Source organism: Pangasianodon hypophthalmus, chromosome 3, assembly GCF_027358585.1.
Source record: "Pangasianodon hypophthalmus isolate fPanHyp1 chromosome 3, fPanHyp1.pri, whole genome shotgun sequence".
NCBI classification, from domain to species: Eukaryota; Metazoa; Chordata; class Actinopteri; order Siluriformes; family Pangasiidae; genus Pangasianodon; species Pangasianodon hypophthalmus.
This window is the reverse complement of record NC_069712.1, coordinates 25,823,678-25,840,255: the sequence shown is the minus strand read 5'-3', so window position 1 is coordinate 25,840,255 and position 16,578 is coordinate 25,823,678.

Sequence of the window (16,578 nt, the reverse complement as noted above, 5' to 3'; positions counted from 1 at the left end):
GAAATGAAGCAGTTAAACTGAAGAAAAAGAGATGCGCGACTTCGTTGTCCGCCCTGTTGTCGGCTTCACTGACACTCCTCTGGTGTCTCCCTATTTCTTGAATGTGTGTGCGCGCGCGCGTGTGTGTGTGTGTGTGTGTGTGTGCGCGTAACAGTTGTTTGGGGGCGTGGGGAGCGGATACCATTTGTTCAATGAGCTTTTGTGGTGTATGCGTTTCAGTGTACTCATTATTTTCCGTAACTGGTATTTTCTGCATGTGTCATTATGCTTTTTCTTTTCTTCTCTTGTTCACATTTACTTTCAAGCAACTGGGTCCTAAGCGTTCTACATTTGCAGCATTTAGCAGACATCCTTATCCAGAGTGACATACAGAAGTGCTTTGTAGTCTCTTTCAAAAACACATCCTCATGTTAGGTCACTAGGTCAGAGATCAAGAAATCCCATCGAAATCTTTGTTGAGGAGGTTAGTACAGTATGAGAATAAAACACAAGACCTTTTGCTTTATATATATATATATATATATATAGTAATAAGTAAGTAAAGTAAGTTATTATTTATAAAGCACATTTAAATTCAGCATTACACTGACCAAAGTGCTGAACAAAACCAATACAACAAATTCTAAAATAGAATAAAAAATACCAACAATAATAATAATAAAACAATAATATCAACAACAATGACAACTTTTTATAAATTAAAAGCCTGGAAAAGCAAGAGAATAAAAATGTGTCCTAAGTCTAGACTTGAAAATAGAAAGAGAAGAGGCGCTCCTAATGCCAGGTGGCAACTGATTCCGCAGACGTGGAGCAGCGACTGCAAAGGCTCTGTCCCCTTTTGATTTAAGTTGAGACTGAGGCACATGTAATAGAGCTTTATTAGCCGACCTGAGGCACCTGGGCATTGAATGCAAATGAATAAGATCAGAAACATAAGATGGGGCTTGTCCATTAAGAGCTTTGAAAACAATAAGTAAATGTGTAAACATACACACACACACACACACACATATATATATATATATATATATATATATATATATATATATATATATATATATATATATATATATATATATGTATATATGTATATGTGTGTGTGTATATATATATATATATATATATATATATATATATATATATATATATATATATATATATATATATAGAGGAGATAAGTCTTTAGTCTTCATTTGATATCAGCCTATGACTCAGCTGTTTAGACAGCTAGGGGTGTTGGGTGTTCATTCCACCATCTGGGTGCCAGGACAGAGAAAAGCCTTAATGCATGTCTTCCTTGTACCTTGTGAGAGGCTAGGAGGGAGCATAGTGCATAGCAGGGTGTTTTAAATCTGATATAAGCAGCTACTGGAAGCCAGTGAAAGGAACATAGCAATGGGTGGTGTGGGAGAACTTGGAGATATTGAAAACAAGTTGTGCAGCTGTATTCTGGAAAAGTTGCATGAGGCAGATGGCATGCAAGGGCAGACCTTCCAGGAGTGATTTACAGTAGTCCAGTGGATAGAAATAGCCAGATCCTCCTGATGTTGTAAAGGAGAAACCTGTATGACCAAGTCAGTTTAGAGAAGTGAGAGGAGAAAGATGGTGTGATGGGGAGAATGATGGGGAGATCTGACATGGGGATGCATCTCCAGGAGTGTACAACAGCTCTTGCTGAGATTTAGTTTCAGTTCAATAATGAGATGTCTGCCAGACATACTTAGAGCTGTGCAGAAAAATGAGCGTCTGCGAGGAAAGGAGAGGACAGGTCATCAGCATAGCAGTTGTATGAAAACCCAGGATATGACCTCGCTGAGAAAATGGTTATAAAAGGAGAACAGTGTAAGAACCTTCCCTCACAAAAAAAAAGTTTATTCAAGAGTGCGATTAGTATACTTCTTTTAAACTGAAAATTAAGAGATTATACATTCAGTCTACTTTTTATATACTTATCAGAGATACACTTAACAAAATTATACTTAAGTATACTTGGCTTATAGCTGTGTTTACTCTTTTGATAGAGTAGCCTATTAAATACTTTTTTCACACATATTGGCTTCTTTGAGATAGTACTCCAGCATATGTTTTACATACTTACATCTTATAAACTTACATGTTCAAGTTTATAGTAACAAGTCAGCTTTGGGGTAGAATAGCTTGGAGTAAATAGCTAAATGCTAAATCTAAATGCTGCATTTAGAACTTCTGAACACTGGTGTGCCATCACAATTCCAAATTAGTATCAAGTCATCTTTTCCAAGAACTCCACTCTCACATAACTTCTGATACTCTTTACCAGACTGTATGTCAGAGAGAACCCCAAAGGTTCTGTTTTTTTCATTAAGACTGACACCATGTTCTTGCAGAACTTGTTTAATCTGTGCATATTTTTACTGTAGTTTTCTGTTTTTTTAATTGTATACAAAACTCTGTAAAATTACAGACATTATCCGTAAATTAACAACCCAACTGTTATTTTAAGTATTATAGTAATAACAACAAATTATATTTATTTCTCTTCTTTTTACTTTTTTTAAAATTTAGTTCTATATTATTTATACCATATTTTTTATACTTTCGTAAAAAAAAACATACAATTTTATATAAAATGACAATAATTATCTGTAATTAAATATGTAACTCATTCTATAAAGGTTTATGAGCATACTAACAATTTAGTGTTTTCCTTTGTAATTGTAAGATAAATTTTATTAGTTTTATATTTATGTGTACTTTTACATTCAAACTGTGTAATTCTGGATACAAATTTAGCAAACTTTATTCATTACATCAAACATTTTGCATAGTATTTTTTTTTAAAGCCAGACTGCTCTTGAGGTTGAAATTTTCTGGCATGCTGTGCCTCTGGCCACACCCAATCAGAGATGTCACAGTGCATAAAAGCACATACACTATATAGCCAAAAGTTTGCAGACACCTGACCATCACACCCATATGTGGTTCTTCCCCAAACTGGTGCCACAAATTTGGAAGCACACAATTGTATAGAATGTCTTTGTAGGCTATAACATTACAATTTCCCTTCACTGGAACTAAGGGGCACAAACCTGTTCCAGCATGACAATGTCCCTGTGCACATTGTCATTATCACATGAAGACATATTTTGCCAAGGTTGGAGTGGTAGAACTCAAGTGGCCTTTATAGAGCCCTGACCCCTGAACACCTTTGGGATGAACTAGAACGGTGATTGCCCCCTTACCTGACCTCACTATTGCTCTTGTTACTTAATGGGCAAATCCCCACGGCCACTCAACAAAATGTAGTGGAAAGCCTTCCCAGAGGAGTGGAGGATAACAGCAAATTGGAACTAAATCTGGAATGGGATGTTCAACAAGCACATGCTGTATGAATGTTATGGTCAGTTGTCCGAAAACTTTTGGCCATATAGTGTACATGCCAATGCATCTAAAAAAAGTAAAATGAGTAAAGGCAAAATCAGGAAAACAATGCACTGCAATAGTCCAGGCAGGTAGTAGAAGCAAGAATGATAAGGTTTAAGTCCTTTAGAACAGCAACATGCATGAAAGTTTCAACGCTGAGAGAGCAGTGAAGCAGAAACATTGTGCCATATGTGATTTAGTGTGGACTATTAAAAGTGTTCACAGTAGGCAAGGCTTCAGAACAGAGAATAACACAAATAACAGTGCAGCAATAAACACCCTTTCTTTTTAGTCAAAGCCAAAGGCATATTGCAAAACAAAGCCTTCTTATATGAATATTTTCTTGGTGTTAACACTCCTGGACAAACCAGGGAAAAATCAAGGAACATGGACAAATGCCAATTTCAATTTACATTGTCCCATATCAGGGATGGCTAATGGCCTAACCACTGCAGTCAACACCTTGGACCTAGCTGGCCCAGAGTTATGTAGAACAATAAAGACAAATAGAGGGGGAAATGGCTTTGCAATGGACTGACTCACTCCATGCAGTCAAATAAAATACTTGTATGTAATTATGGCAATGTTGGAAAATGAATGTTGCTGTGGGCAGAGGCTTAACCCTAAACTAACAGGTCGTGTAACACTGCAACACAGTAAAAGGGAAAATGTCATGTGTGCACAGTTGGCATTTTGACATAAGAGTGGTTCTAAAGGAAAGATCAAGGATTTGTTACAATGCAAGACGGTCATTCTATGGGCCACATGAATGTAATAGTAACATCACCATGATGTCTATCCAGCCATTAGCTTGCTCTGTAGCTGTTTTGTAGCAGTGGTGGCTATAGGAGATTTTTGTTGATTGTTCCATCTCCATTGCTGTCAGTCCTTATTTTTGTTCTTGTGCAGGTAATGGCACTAAAACCTTTTTTTATATATTTGGGCACTTGATTTTGTTTAAAGAACCACTTCTCACCAACACAGGCCAAACCTCCTCAAATGTCCCTATTCACACATCCAAGATGGCTGTCCCCTTTCACACCTCGGCTACCTCCTCCACAAGATTGGGGCATGACAGCCAAACCTCCACCTCTTCTCACCAGCAGACAATGCAAAGACAGAGATCGACATCACTACATCTTCCACACCCAGGAAGACAGCATCCTGCATAGTCCCTGTGCCAGAGAAAGGACATCCCAGTGTTCTCAAGGACTTCAGACCTGTGGCCTTAATGTCACATATAATGAAGACCCTTGAGAGGTTGGTTCTGCAGCACCTCAGGCCCCTAGTATGCGACTGCCTGGATTCGCTGCAGCTTGCATTCCAGACTGACTTAGGTGGGGAGGATGCCATCATTTACCTGCTTCACAGAGCTTACACTCACCTGGAGAGGCCATAAAGCACTGTAAGGATCATGTTCTTTGACTTCTCAAGTGCTTTTAACATGGTCCAGCCACTCCAGCTGGCTGAGAAGCTCTCTGTGATGTGGATGGACCAGGACCTCATGGCCTGGATTACAGATTACCTCACTGACAGTCTGCATTAGATAAGGCTGCAAGGCTGCTTGTCAGACTTGGTGACTAGCAACACCGGTGCACCCCAGGGAAATGTACTGTCACTGTTCTTGCTCACCCTCTACACTTCTCCGTTCTTGCTCACCCTCTACATCTCTGACTTCTGCTTCAATTCAAAAACATGCCACCTAAGTTCTTGGATGACTGCTCCATTGTTGGCTGTATCACAGATGATAAGGTGGAGGAGTATAGAGACCTTACTGAAAACTTCATAGGATAGAGCGACAACAACCACCTTCAGCTCAACATCGGGAAAACCAAGGAGCTGGTGGTGGACTTCCAGTGCCACAAGAGGCCCCCCACCCCTGTCACTATAAGGGGGGAGGGAGTGGAGATGGCGACAGGGGTGGGAGTGGACACCTACAAACACAGACTGGTAAAACATCTGTAGAAGCCTAATGCACACGTTAAAGAACGTCCTACTCTGTCCTTTCCTATAGAGAGCCTCGGTATTGTCTGACCAGTCGAGTTTGTTGTTGGGTTGCACTAGGTGTCTACAGATGTTTTACCAGTCTGTGGTGGCCAGTGTTATCTTCTTTGGTGTGCTGGGGAGGTGGCATTGGGACTTGTGGTGCCAACAAACTAAGCAAGCTGGTGAGGAAGGCCAGCTCTGTGGTGGAGATGGAACTGGACACAGTGGAGGCAGTGACTGAGAAGAGGATGAGAGGGAAGCTGAAAGCTATCATAGACAATCCTTCTCATCCTCTCTATGCTGAGCTGAGGAGGCTCAGGAGCATGTTCAGCCACAGATTCATCCAGTCACCTGTGTCAAAATGTCTGGGGGGTTCTTTTGTGCCATCAGCCCTCAGATTCTTGAATGCCACAATACCCAGTACCTCCTACTCCACTGACTGAGTCCCACAAACACACACACTTAACACTTAATTGTCATTCCACAGATATTGCACATGTATATAAATACCAAGGATTTTGCACATGTGCATATACAAATAGAACTCTAACATATGTACATGCACACAGATCTATTTTATTGTTTCTATTATTTCGATTGTTTCTATTATTTCTATTGTATAGGTATTTATGGAGATTCTTTTCTTTGATGTTACTCCTCCTACTTGTGCTGTTGTGTCAACTTGAATTTCCCCTACGGTCAATATCAATATCAATATCAATAAAGGTACAATAAAGGTCCTGGCCTAAGACTGTGAGATGGAACATCTTCTAGGATTTGCAAACATTTACTGAAGGTTCTTAAGAGGGTTCAGCACCGTAGCAGCCCCGTTAACCTCCTGAAACAGAAGTTCACTAATGCCCCCTTCCTGTGTCACCCAGACCCTGACCTAAAGTTCACCGTGGAGGTGCTTCTGAGAGTGGGGTCGGAGCTGCCTTATTCCAAGGACAAAGTAATCCAGCTAAACTTTATCCATGTGCCTTTTTCTCCAGGAAACTCACACCTGTAGAAAGAAAATATGACATGGATAACCGGGTCAAGTCAGCCAAGAGACTGAACCCATGCCAAGCCAGGTGGCCACTATTCTTTATCTGCTTTAATTTCACGCTCATATACAGACCAGGTAACCTCTCATGTATGGCAGGACTTTTGCAGATGACTTAACACCAGAACTCCCTTATTCACTCATCCACAGGTCTCACCCCTTTCCAATGTTCAGAATTTCTGGTTCTGCTAAGGATTCTGGCTGCTGCATTCTGGACTAAGTGGAATTTGTTTATGCACCGACTGGAACATCCAGACAGAAAGGCATTACAGTAGCCCAAACCACACGTAACAAAAGCTTGAACTAGTTTTTCTGCATGATGTAATGGCATTGTAAATTAGCTTCAAATGAAAGACTGGAGTCAATCACACTGAAATCTTTCACTGCTGCACATGATGTAACTGAAAGACCACAGAGAGTTTTTACATAATCTGAAAGCTTACTATCAAATACATGCAGGGATAAAATCAAAGACCACTTTACGTTTTAAGATTAATTTGTAGTTGGTGGAAAGAAGAACTTGTTAGATGCCCTTTCAGACAGATGATGGGGTTTAACAGTTTCATAAATGTTTTTAATCAAAGAAAAAAAGAATCCCAGTTTTCTGAAAACGAGTTTTAGACAAAACTGTGTGAACAGCACTGACACCACACATTTTAGTGTTATATTATTTTGAGGAGTACCTCCTATTTAAAAACTCTCTGACCAGATGTAGAATTTGATTTATCCTCTGTACCTTATTGCTGAGTGCAAGCAAGCTAGTCAGCTAAGTGTAGAATAGGCAGTGCCGATTGTTTAATGGCCCGGTACCTCCAACCAACAAGCATTGATTCCTTCTGTATAACCAAAGAGGAAATCTTATTTAATAAAAAGTGCAAATAACAGTAATTCATGCTATATTTTAATTATAAAAGAAAATAAAACATAAAGGAGACATGCAGATAATAAACTGTAGATATTATGGCATAAAAAATAATTTGGAGTGGCTCAGGGTAGCAGTCCTCTGCTTGTTTACACGCCTCCAACGTGTCAATGAAAATCATGTAACTTCATCTTGTCTTGTTTGACAGAATATATATAACCACAAGACTATATGCTGGAGTAGATAAATAGAACACAGAATTCTATGGAATACCATGGATGATGTCATGTACCAGCAACCTCATGAAGGAGAGTAGGAATGACAGCACACTTTCCATTGCTCCTTGTACATGTCAGAGTTTATCATAGCTTCATACATATACATCTCAGTATTAGTTTAGGAAACAAAGGAATATGATTTTTATGTAATGTAGTTCATTATGCTTCTATAATTTACAAAATATACAGACATAAAGCCATCAGGACTGCATTCACATACTGTAGCACAGCGAGGTTGCAAGGGGGCAGAACACAGACAACAGGAGGCAGAAGTGGGGGGAAAAGTGGGGAAAGTCTTTATTTTAAGTAACGGTTTAGGAGAAAGGCTGTTGCAGAAGTGAGAGTGGCTGGTGCAGGAGGGTGAGGTTGCGATCTTCCCAGAGTCAGGTGCGGCGAATTCAGGGCAGCAGCATAGCAGCGGGACCCAGGAGGCACGGCCGTCGCTTTCAGGGTAGGCGAGGGTCAGCGTGCAGGGGTCTAGGCTCTTCATCCTCGCTGACCTTGGCTAGGATTGAACTAGTGTAGGTTTTGTAAAAAGGTGGAGCACAGTAGGTTTTAAGTGTCCCTGTAAGTTTTTCTGTGTTGTTGAGGCATTAAAATTTACTGTATTTTACTGTGCTCAGTGTAGCTCTGGCCATGTATTAACACAGTCAAGTGTATAGCCAGAGTGGGCCACATAGTAAAACCACACTGTTTAACAGTACAGAATACAGAGAATACGCTTTTACAGGGTAACTACAAGCATCAAATTTTAAACCAGCATAGAAGTAAGCAATGACATGTTATTCAGTGTTCAGGTCAATGAATTTTGTGAAAGTGAGCTATGCCAAATGAGGAACACACCAGAGAAGTTACAGGGAACTCATATATTCTTGAATTCCATTGTTATTACCTACATGTTTCATGTCTTGACCACTGGAACTCTGATATTTAAACTTTCACTGACTGTAGACTTTCCACAAAACATGGAAGATGGTGAAATGATGTTCCACTGAACAAAAGATAGATTTACAATGTGTTCTCTCTTAGATATCTCCCTCCCCCACCAATTAGGGGAACATAAACTGACAAAACAAGCCTGCACTCTCTGCAGCCTATGACCTCATATATTTATTACTGATTTTAAATGCTCTGAAACAGGCTGCTGTCTTCACACACCTAGAGATCAGTTGTGAAAGTCCAATTTACAGTGCAGCGTAAATAAAAATATTCTCTTTTTATTTGTCGCTACTGTTCTCTCTAGATGCAAATAGAAATCAGCCTCAGGCAGCAGTGAGCAAGGAAATGACTGTCAGTTGGTCTGTTCCATCGCCAGCATGCATTTTCAAAGTATTTAAGCTACTTTAAAGCTTGCTCCAACTTCCAAAATTAGTCTTGACTTTATGTTTTCTCACTGTAAAAAATAAATCACTTTGATAGCAGTATTTCACCTTTAACCATGATATGATAACAATGTTCTACATTTTGCAATGTAAAAAGTGAAACCAAGATAAATCATATCAGTTGTAGCGACTCGCTGCAGCGGCAGGCAAAACACAGACACAGAAGTTGCTGTTGATGGGGTGAGGTCTTCACCCTTTTGGACCAAGGTGGGTGATAGACACATGTCCTGATTTGCTCAACCTGCAACAGTCAACAGAGAACTGACATTAACATGGAAACAAAGGGCCTACCTTGGTCAGTTAAGAGGTCCATGGGGAACCCTACTCAGCTGAAGAGGAGGATGAGTTTCCTGGCGATGTTAAGGGAGGTGGCCTTCAGGCGTGGGGCAGCCTCATGGTACAGAGTGGCATAGTCCACAGTCACTAGTATGTACTCATGTCCCTGGGCAGATTTTAGGAGCAGCCCTACCAGGTCCATGCCCACCCTTTTGAAGGGAATGCCAATGATGGGAAGCAGAATGAATGGGGCAGGTGCGGGCTTCTTGAGGGAGGCACAGAGGGCACCACTGGTAGAAGTTCCATACTTCTGCTTACATGCCTGGCCAGTGGAAGTGGTCCCTTATTTTTTCCAGGGTGTTGCGGGCCCCCAGGTGGCATCTAGTGGGTGAGAGTGGGCTAGGTGCATCAGCAAGTCGATTTTAGATTGGGGGACCACCAGGAGGTCACACACTTGCCTCCAATACTTGGTGTGATAGTGCAGAAGGCCCTCCCTTATCAGGAATTGTGAGGTGGGCAAAGCCTGAATGTTGAAGGGACACAACCTAGTTGACTGAACATTGAATGGACAACACCTGTCACTTATCCATATGTAATCAATACATACTTCTTTTTTCGATTATTAATCATTTAATTAATCAAAAAGGGGGAGTGAAGAATATGGTTTTCATTATAGCTCTTCTTGCTTTTCATATTAACAGTATGGTATGGTATATAATTTTCAGTCTTACTGGAGCATGTAAAACAGGTCTCATCTGTTAATGAAAACCCTTACAGTCCATATACTGTGAACAGGAATGTGTTTACCAGGGCCTAGGAGACATGTTTATCTGTGTGTTGACTTTGGGTTAAAAGGGGTAAGATGTATTAAGAAAAGGCTTTTGTGGTATGTAATGAAGTTGAGGACTGAATGTTGAAGGGACAACACCTGTGTATGTACATGAAGCTTCAATAAAACTATTCCTCTTCATCAAGTTTGTGCTTGGTTGCATCTTTATTAAGAAGAAAATCAGAAAATCTTTATTAAGAAGAAAATCATTACTTCACAGTCCATCAACCGTCAGCTCCCGCGCCGGCGCTGTCCTCTTCCTCCTGAGCCAAGTGTGCTGGGCGGGCCTGGGCCAGGTTCTGTTGAGGTTGTCTATGCCATCTCTGGGTTTTTGTGGGCCCCAAGGTTGCGGGTGACTCTGCAGGGAAAGCTAGCCAATCTCTCCCTACAACTACGAGGCAAAGGTAATTCAGGCACCAACCCAATTAGGAATGGCCACTCACCACTTTCACCTCGTTCTCAACCCGGACCTCACCGGCGAGGCCTCACACATATTAGTAGATGCTTCCACTGAGTACTTTTTCCACTCTTGTTGTGATAAATTGGCCGCGGACATAGCAAAATGTGTCAGCTTCTTGATGTCAGAAAAAAACACCATATATTTAAATTTTTTTCTGATTTTATGTGAACAAAAAGATGCAAAATCGCCCGTATTCTCAATGAAAATAGGTAAATTCCAAAATACTAATGTCCCAGTCACAAAAGCAAAGTTTGAGGGGAATAATAACCATTTACCCATGACCAAAAAAATAAATAAAAATTTGTTATATAGTGTTGCAGTGTGTGTCTTTTTGTTATTCAGTTATAATCTGTAGAGAGAGAAGGTCCTCTGTAGAGGTTGAACTAAAGAAAATATGTTTCAGCACTTGTTCTTCATGAGCCAGCTGGTCACTTAACAGGTGTTTTAAGCTTAAACAGGTGTTTAATCTGAGCTGATAGCTCATATTTCTGATGAGAAATTTCTGTGATCTAATTTTTGTGTACATGCCTTAAGCCAGTCAGGAACTCAGAAAATTCATGTATCAAATCCTCTAAAATACTACTCACTGGTGCCTACAGGCTGTTATTGAAGTGTTATTGTTTAACTGATCTAACTGTGACAAATGTGGTTACAGTTCCAAATTATGGAAATATTAACGTATTAGCAAACATAATGATCACAGGGGACTAACACAAATGTATTTATACAGCAATGTATACAGCAAAGAGGGTGTAGTAATTTAGTCCTTTGTTTGGATGAAAAAAAAACAACTTTTTTTGCTAATGCTTCATTAGTTTTAATTTCCATACAACTACCCCAAAGGTAAATGGTCAAGTTGAGTAGCTTTTATTGTCTTTCCTCTCTTCACAGACAGATCTAACATTAGGAATGAAATTCAGTTCAATCCAATTCACTTTTTTATATAGCACTTTTAACAATGGACACTGTCACAAAGCAGCTTTGCAGAAATATATAGATATAGATTTAGATCCTTAATGAGAAAGCCAGAGGCGACATTGGCAAGGAAAATCTTGAGAGGAAGCAGACTCAAAAGGGAATTCATCCTCTTTTGGGTGACACCAGATAGTGTGATAGTGCTACATTTTCTATTCACTCATGGCTATGAAATCAGTCAAAAGATCTGTAGAAGCAGACTCTAGTGAATCAACCTCATGAATGTGGGTAGGCAGGCCAGCCAGCAGTCTTCACACATGGTACACCAATCCGTATTTGGTTGTCCTGAGTTCGCAGTAAAATTATAGCCTACCAAATCCAGAGGTCATTGTGGATCTCATGGCATCTGGATGTTTTATCAGATTAACACCACATTAATTGCACCTTGCATAATGCTGCACTGTACATATATGCTTTGTGTCATTTGTTCTGTGAATCCCAAGACTGGAGGCTGGATTTTGATTTACATTTTCTTTACTGTTGATTGAAAAATGTAATGGGAATCCACTGAGAAATTATGTTACTTCTCTATTTTTTTCTTTACCTACTTCCCCTCACTGAATATGTTTATTCCTGCAGGAGACAACTTAACAGCACACTGTCATAGAATATATATTTTTCCGAGTCTCAGTGAATGTCAGTGCTTCTCCATCATGGGGCCAACTCAACCAAGCAATTCCATTTTTAAAAGCAACTATTGGCTTCAGCGGTTGATATTTCCTCACAATTTTATAGCAGTTGGGAAGGCTAACAGATTAGGAAGGCTTAGGGTTTTTCGCAGTGTCTCAGCCTCTTCTTGTGTGTGCATAGGAGTGAGAAGGGATGAACAACACAAAGCCATTTCTTTCTCAGATCTTGTAGTTGTGCCTGTGTGTGCGTACGTGTGTGTGTCTTGCCAGTATTATACTGTGTGTAAAAATTTGTATTTATTTATTTATTTGTTTTATAAGCTCAAAATACCCAGGCATTATGCAAATGTCACTGTTTCATTAGTTAAAGGGGTCACACTTTATTTTACAGTACAGATGTCATGTGTACATTGCACATTGCATGACCCCACTGACCACACACGTGTTCCTTATTGCACCTAATGAGCATTGTATTTAAGCCCTGGTTTTTGTAAGTTCCTTTGTCTAGCATTTGTCCTGTGTTACCTGCTGTCGGTGTGTTGCTTGCCTCATGTTCATAGTTTTTGATTCATATCTATAGCTCATACTTAGACTCCTAGTTTATTGTATTGTCTATGTGTGTTTGTGTTTTGCTTGTAAATAAACCACTTACACTTGCATCCAACTCCAAAATCCCCGATAACAGTAAGTAATTGGCAATTAATTTTATGTAGTAGAGGTTTTATGTAGTTGTACTTGTCATAAATCAATAATTACCCAGAAATGAATAATGATGTAGAATGTACAAGTAATATTTGATGCATATTTTGTAAGTTTTTTTAGGAGTAAGTAAATTTAAGTACATTACTCCATTTGTACCATAGGTGTGAATTTTGCGTATGCTAACTAAAATGATTGATCTTAAATGATCATCAAAAAATCTACTACTGTAGGTATATACTGTATATATTAAATTTCTGCCATGCAAGACAAGTGCTATTATCGTGAAATGGAAGTATCTAGGAGCAACCACAGCTCAGCCACAAAGTGGTAGACCACACAAACTCACAGAGCGTGGCCACCGAGTGCTGAAGCACACAGGGCATAAAATCACCTATCCTCTGGTGCATCATTCACTACAGAGTTCCAAACTGCCTCTGGAGGGAACATCAGGGCAAAAAGTGCATAGAGAGCTTCACACAATGGGTTATCTTGGCCAAGCAGCTGTGCATAAGCCTAAGGTCACTATGCACAATGCCAAGTGTCAGCTGGAGTGGTGTAAAGCACTCCACCACTGGAGTCTGAAGCAGTGGAAACCTGCTGTCTGGAGTGATGAATCGCACTTCACTATCTGGCAGTCTGATGGATGAATCTGGGTTTGGTGGATGCAAGGAGAACACTACCTATGCTAATGCATGGTGCCAAAGTTTGGTGGTGGACAAGTTCCACCTCCATGATCTGGGGCTGTTTTTCAGGGTTTGGTCTAGGCCTCTTAGTTCCAATCAAGGGTAATGTTTATGCTACAGCATACAAAGACCCCAAACTTTCCTGTTCCAGGATGACCGTACCCCTGTGCACAACGTGAGGTCCACAGGATTGATGACTTTGGTGTGGAGGAACTCCAGAGGCCTGCACAGAGCCCTGACCTCAACCCCACTAAAAGCCTTTGGGAAGAATTCTTGAAGCCTCTGACACACAACCCAGAGAACTGCAGTGAAGCCCAGCTCCTATGGGCTTCTATTCCAGATTCAAGTACACTGTGTTTTAATAAGAGAAAATAACAAGAACATCATTTTGGGTCCCACCCAGAAGCATGGCTTCTCTAGAGCTGAAATGGTGTGTGGGAAGGTGGGTTTTGCATAGAAAAAAATACTTCTACTTTTACTGGACAGTTCACTCTTTGCACAGCTTCTCCATATGACAATTGGGGGATCTTGATTTGCTGATGAAGAGGCGGAACCTTGTAAACAACTCGCAGCGTACTCGGTGCTGCCGTAGCAGTTAGTAGCCTAATATATAACAGTTTTGCACAATTAGTATAGCAATTAGTTATTTTATCATTGTAATTAGTAGGTATTGTATATAACTTGTAAGTATGGAGATATGTTTGATTATTTGCATTTGTTTTTTGTTCATTTATAGCTCTAGATATCTAGCTGTCACGACCCTCTTCAGTGAAATTGAGGTAGCTAGTTAGTTGACCTGATTTTGGAAAAGTCTTCTGATACTTTTACTTATGAGGACTGAGAATTTAACAGGAGACTGAGAATAAACAGGAGGCCGGACCAATAGATGAAAAAGATAAAACAGAACACACAGATACTTTAATGATAGACACCTCTGCTTCCCCTATTTTAAAAATCACCAGCTGCCACTGAAGCATGCATATGCCACCATTTAAATAAGTGATCATTTTAATTTTACAATTTTATAAATGAAGCCAATGGTACACAGGGAATTCAGATATTTCAGTTTCATACAGGAATTACTCAGAGAGCTAAAACTGATTTAATTTTAAATAATATATTTTTTTGAAAAATAAGTATATACTGATTACTCTTTAATATTATATTGTGAAAATTATTACATTAAATACTTATATATACTTACTGTTATACTTATATTTACTTACATACTTCTGTATTTGTATAAACCACAGTGGTATATGCAACTATAAGAGTAAAGAGATGTGGTGCCAGTGATGGATAGATGGGGTTGATCATGCAAGGACAAATATAGGGGCAGCTGCTATGTCCAAAAGACAGCTTCACTATTGTGTGTCTCTCTGCAACTGACACCAGCTGCAATGCTGTTTTAAAATTAGCAATCACAGCCCTTGGTCTGGAAGCTGACCCTGCCTTACACAGAGCTTTTTGGAGCAGCCCTGCCTGCTCCACCTGTCAGTTGAACAAGTCAGCTGTCAATGTCCCCACTTTCTAAACACCCCCCACCCAACATCATTCATTCAAGTAGGGTGGGCTGCCAACTGAATGTAAAAATGATTGTGAGGTATATTTGCTGCCATTGTTCACCAGGCATTTTGAAACAGTTCTACTTATGCTAACCCAACACACAAGTGTGAAAAAGGTCCATATCAGTCTTAATACTATGGATAGTCACTTCACTAAGACACAGACAGAAATCAATCACATCATTTTGTGTCATGTCCAGATGGCATCAAGTTGCTTAGGGAAGCAAAAAAGTGACAAAAAAAAGCCATTGAATTTTTAATAATGAAAATTAAAGACAACATAATTCATAATATTGAAATACATTAGGTTGAAAACCACACATCTGCATTTGTTCATTATGAATTCTTTTCAGTGTTCCAAGATTCACATTTTGAAATTTGGTTAAGTATAAAATTAAAGTAAAGTCAAAGTAAAGTAAAGTATAAAGTTAAGGTTAAAAAAAAGTAAGTATCTATATTTAATATATTTCTTCAGTGTCCACAAATTCAGATTCAATAATTTAGTTTTTTAAATATTTAAAAACCTGTATTCAGGTATTCAGGTTGCTAAATTCAGTGCTCAATCATCCAGGCTACTTGGGTTAGGCAAAGGCAATCGATCCTGGAGCATGTTGTGCTGTTTTGAATCCCCTGCCGTCAAACGCTTCCCCCTGTCAGGAGCGTGCGCACCTATCTCATTATATCAACAGAAGGCAATCATGGATTTGAATCAGATTAATAAAGGAAATTTGTCTTATAACTACTGTATGTTCTTTAGCTGGAGTCTGTAGCAGGAATGTGTGGGAACCGGTGAATTATAACGTGGCACGGGTGATGCCATGATTTGTGGTTGTTATTCAATTCTCATTCTCTCTCTAAACATGTGTGTGTGTGTGTCTGTGTGTGTGTGTCAAAATGAGCAGAAAGATGATATACACTGAAAAAAATGATTCAGCTCTTCAGTAATATGATGGCACTGAGTAGCCTTTTTCACATAAGTAAATTTTTTTCTGTCTCCATCACATATGTTTAGTAGCAAAGTAAAAATAAAAATGAATACATTCCTCTCATACTCAGGTGGGGACAGGCTCGATTGCTCCAGGCTCAATTGCCTCTGCTTACCCCTGAGTAGCCTGAATGTTAAACTTTTAAAAATTTTTTTTTGAATTTTGCAACCTAAATTTGAAGAACTTGGTTGAATATGAGCACTGAAATTGGCAACCTGAATACAGGTTTTCGAATTTTTGAAAACTAAATTATTAATTTGGAATTTGAAATTATTAATTTTTCAACATTGAAAAAAATAGGCTATTTAAATATACCTGAATTTTAAAATGTGAATCTATGTATACTTAAAAAATTGTCTGAATTTAAAGAAGGTTAATTCAAAATACATAAATGCAGATATGTGGTTTTCAACCTAATATGTTAATGTTATTAATTCAGTTAAAAAAATTCACTGGGTTTTAATGGGTTTTAGTCAATGGGTTTTAAGTCATTTCTTCAAATCTTTATGTTACTTTTT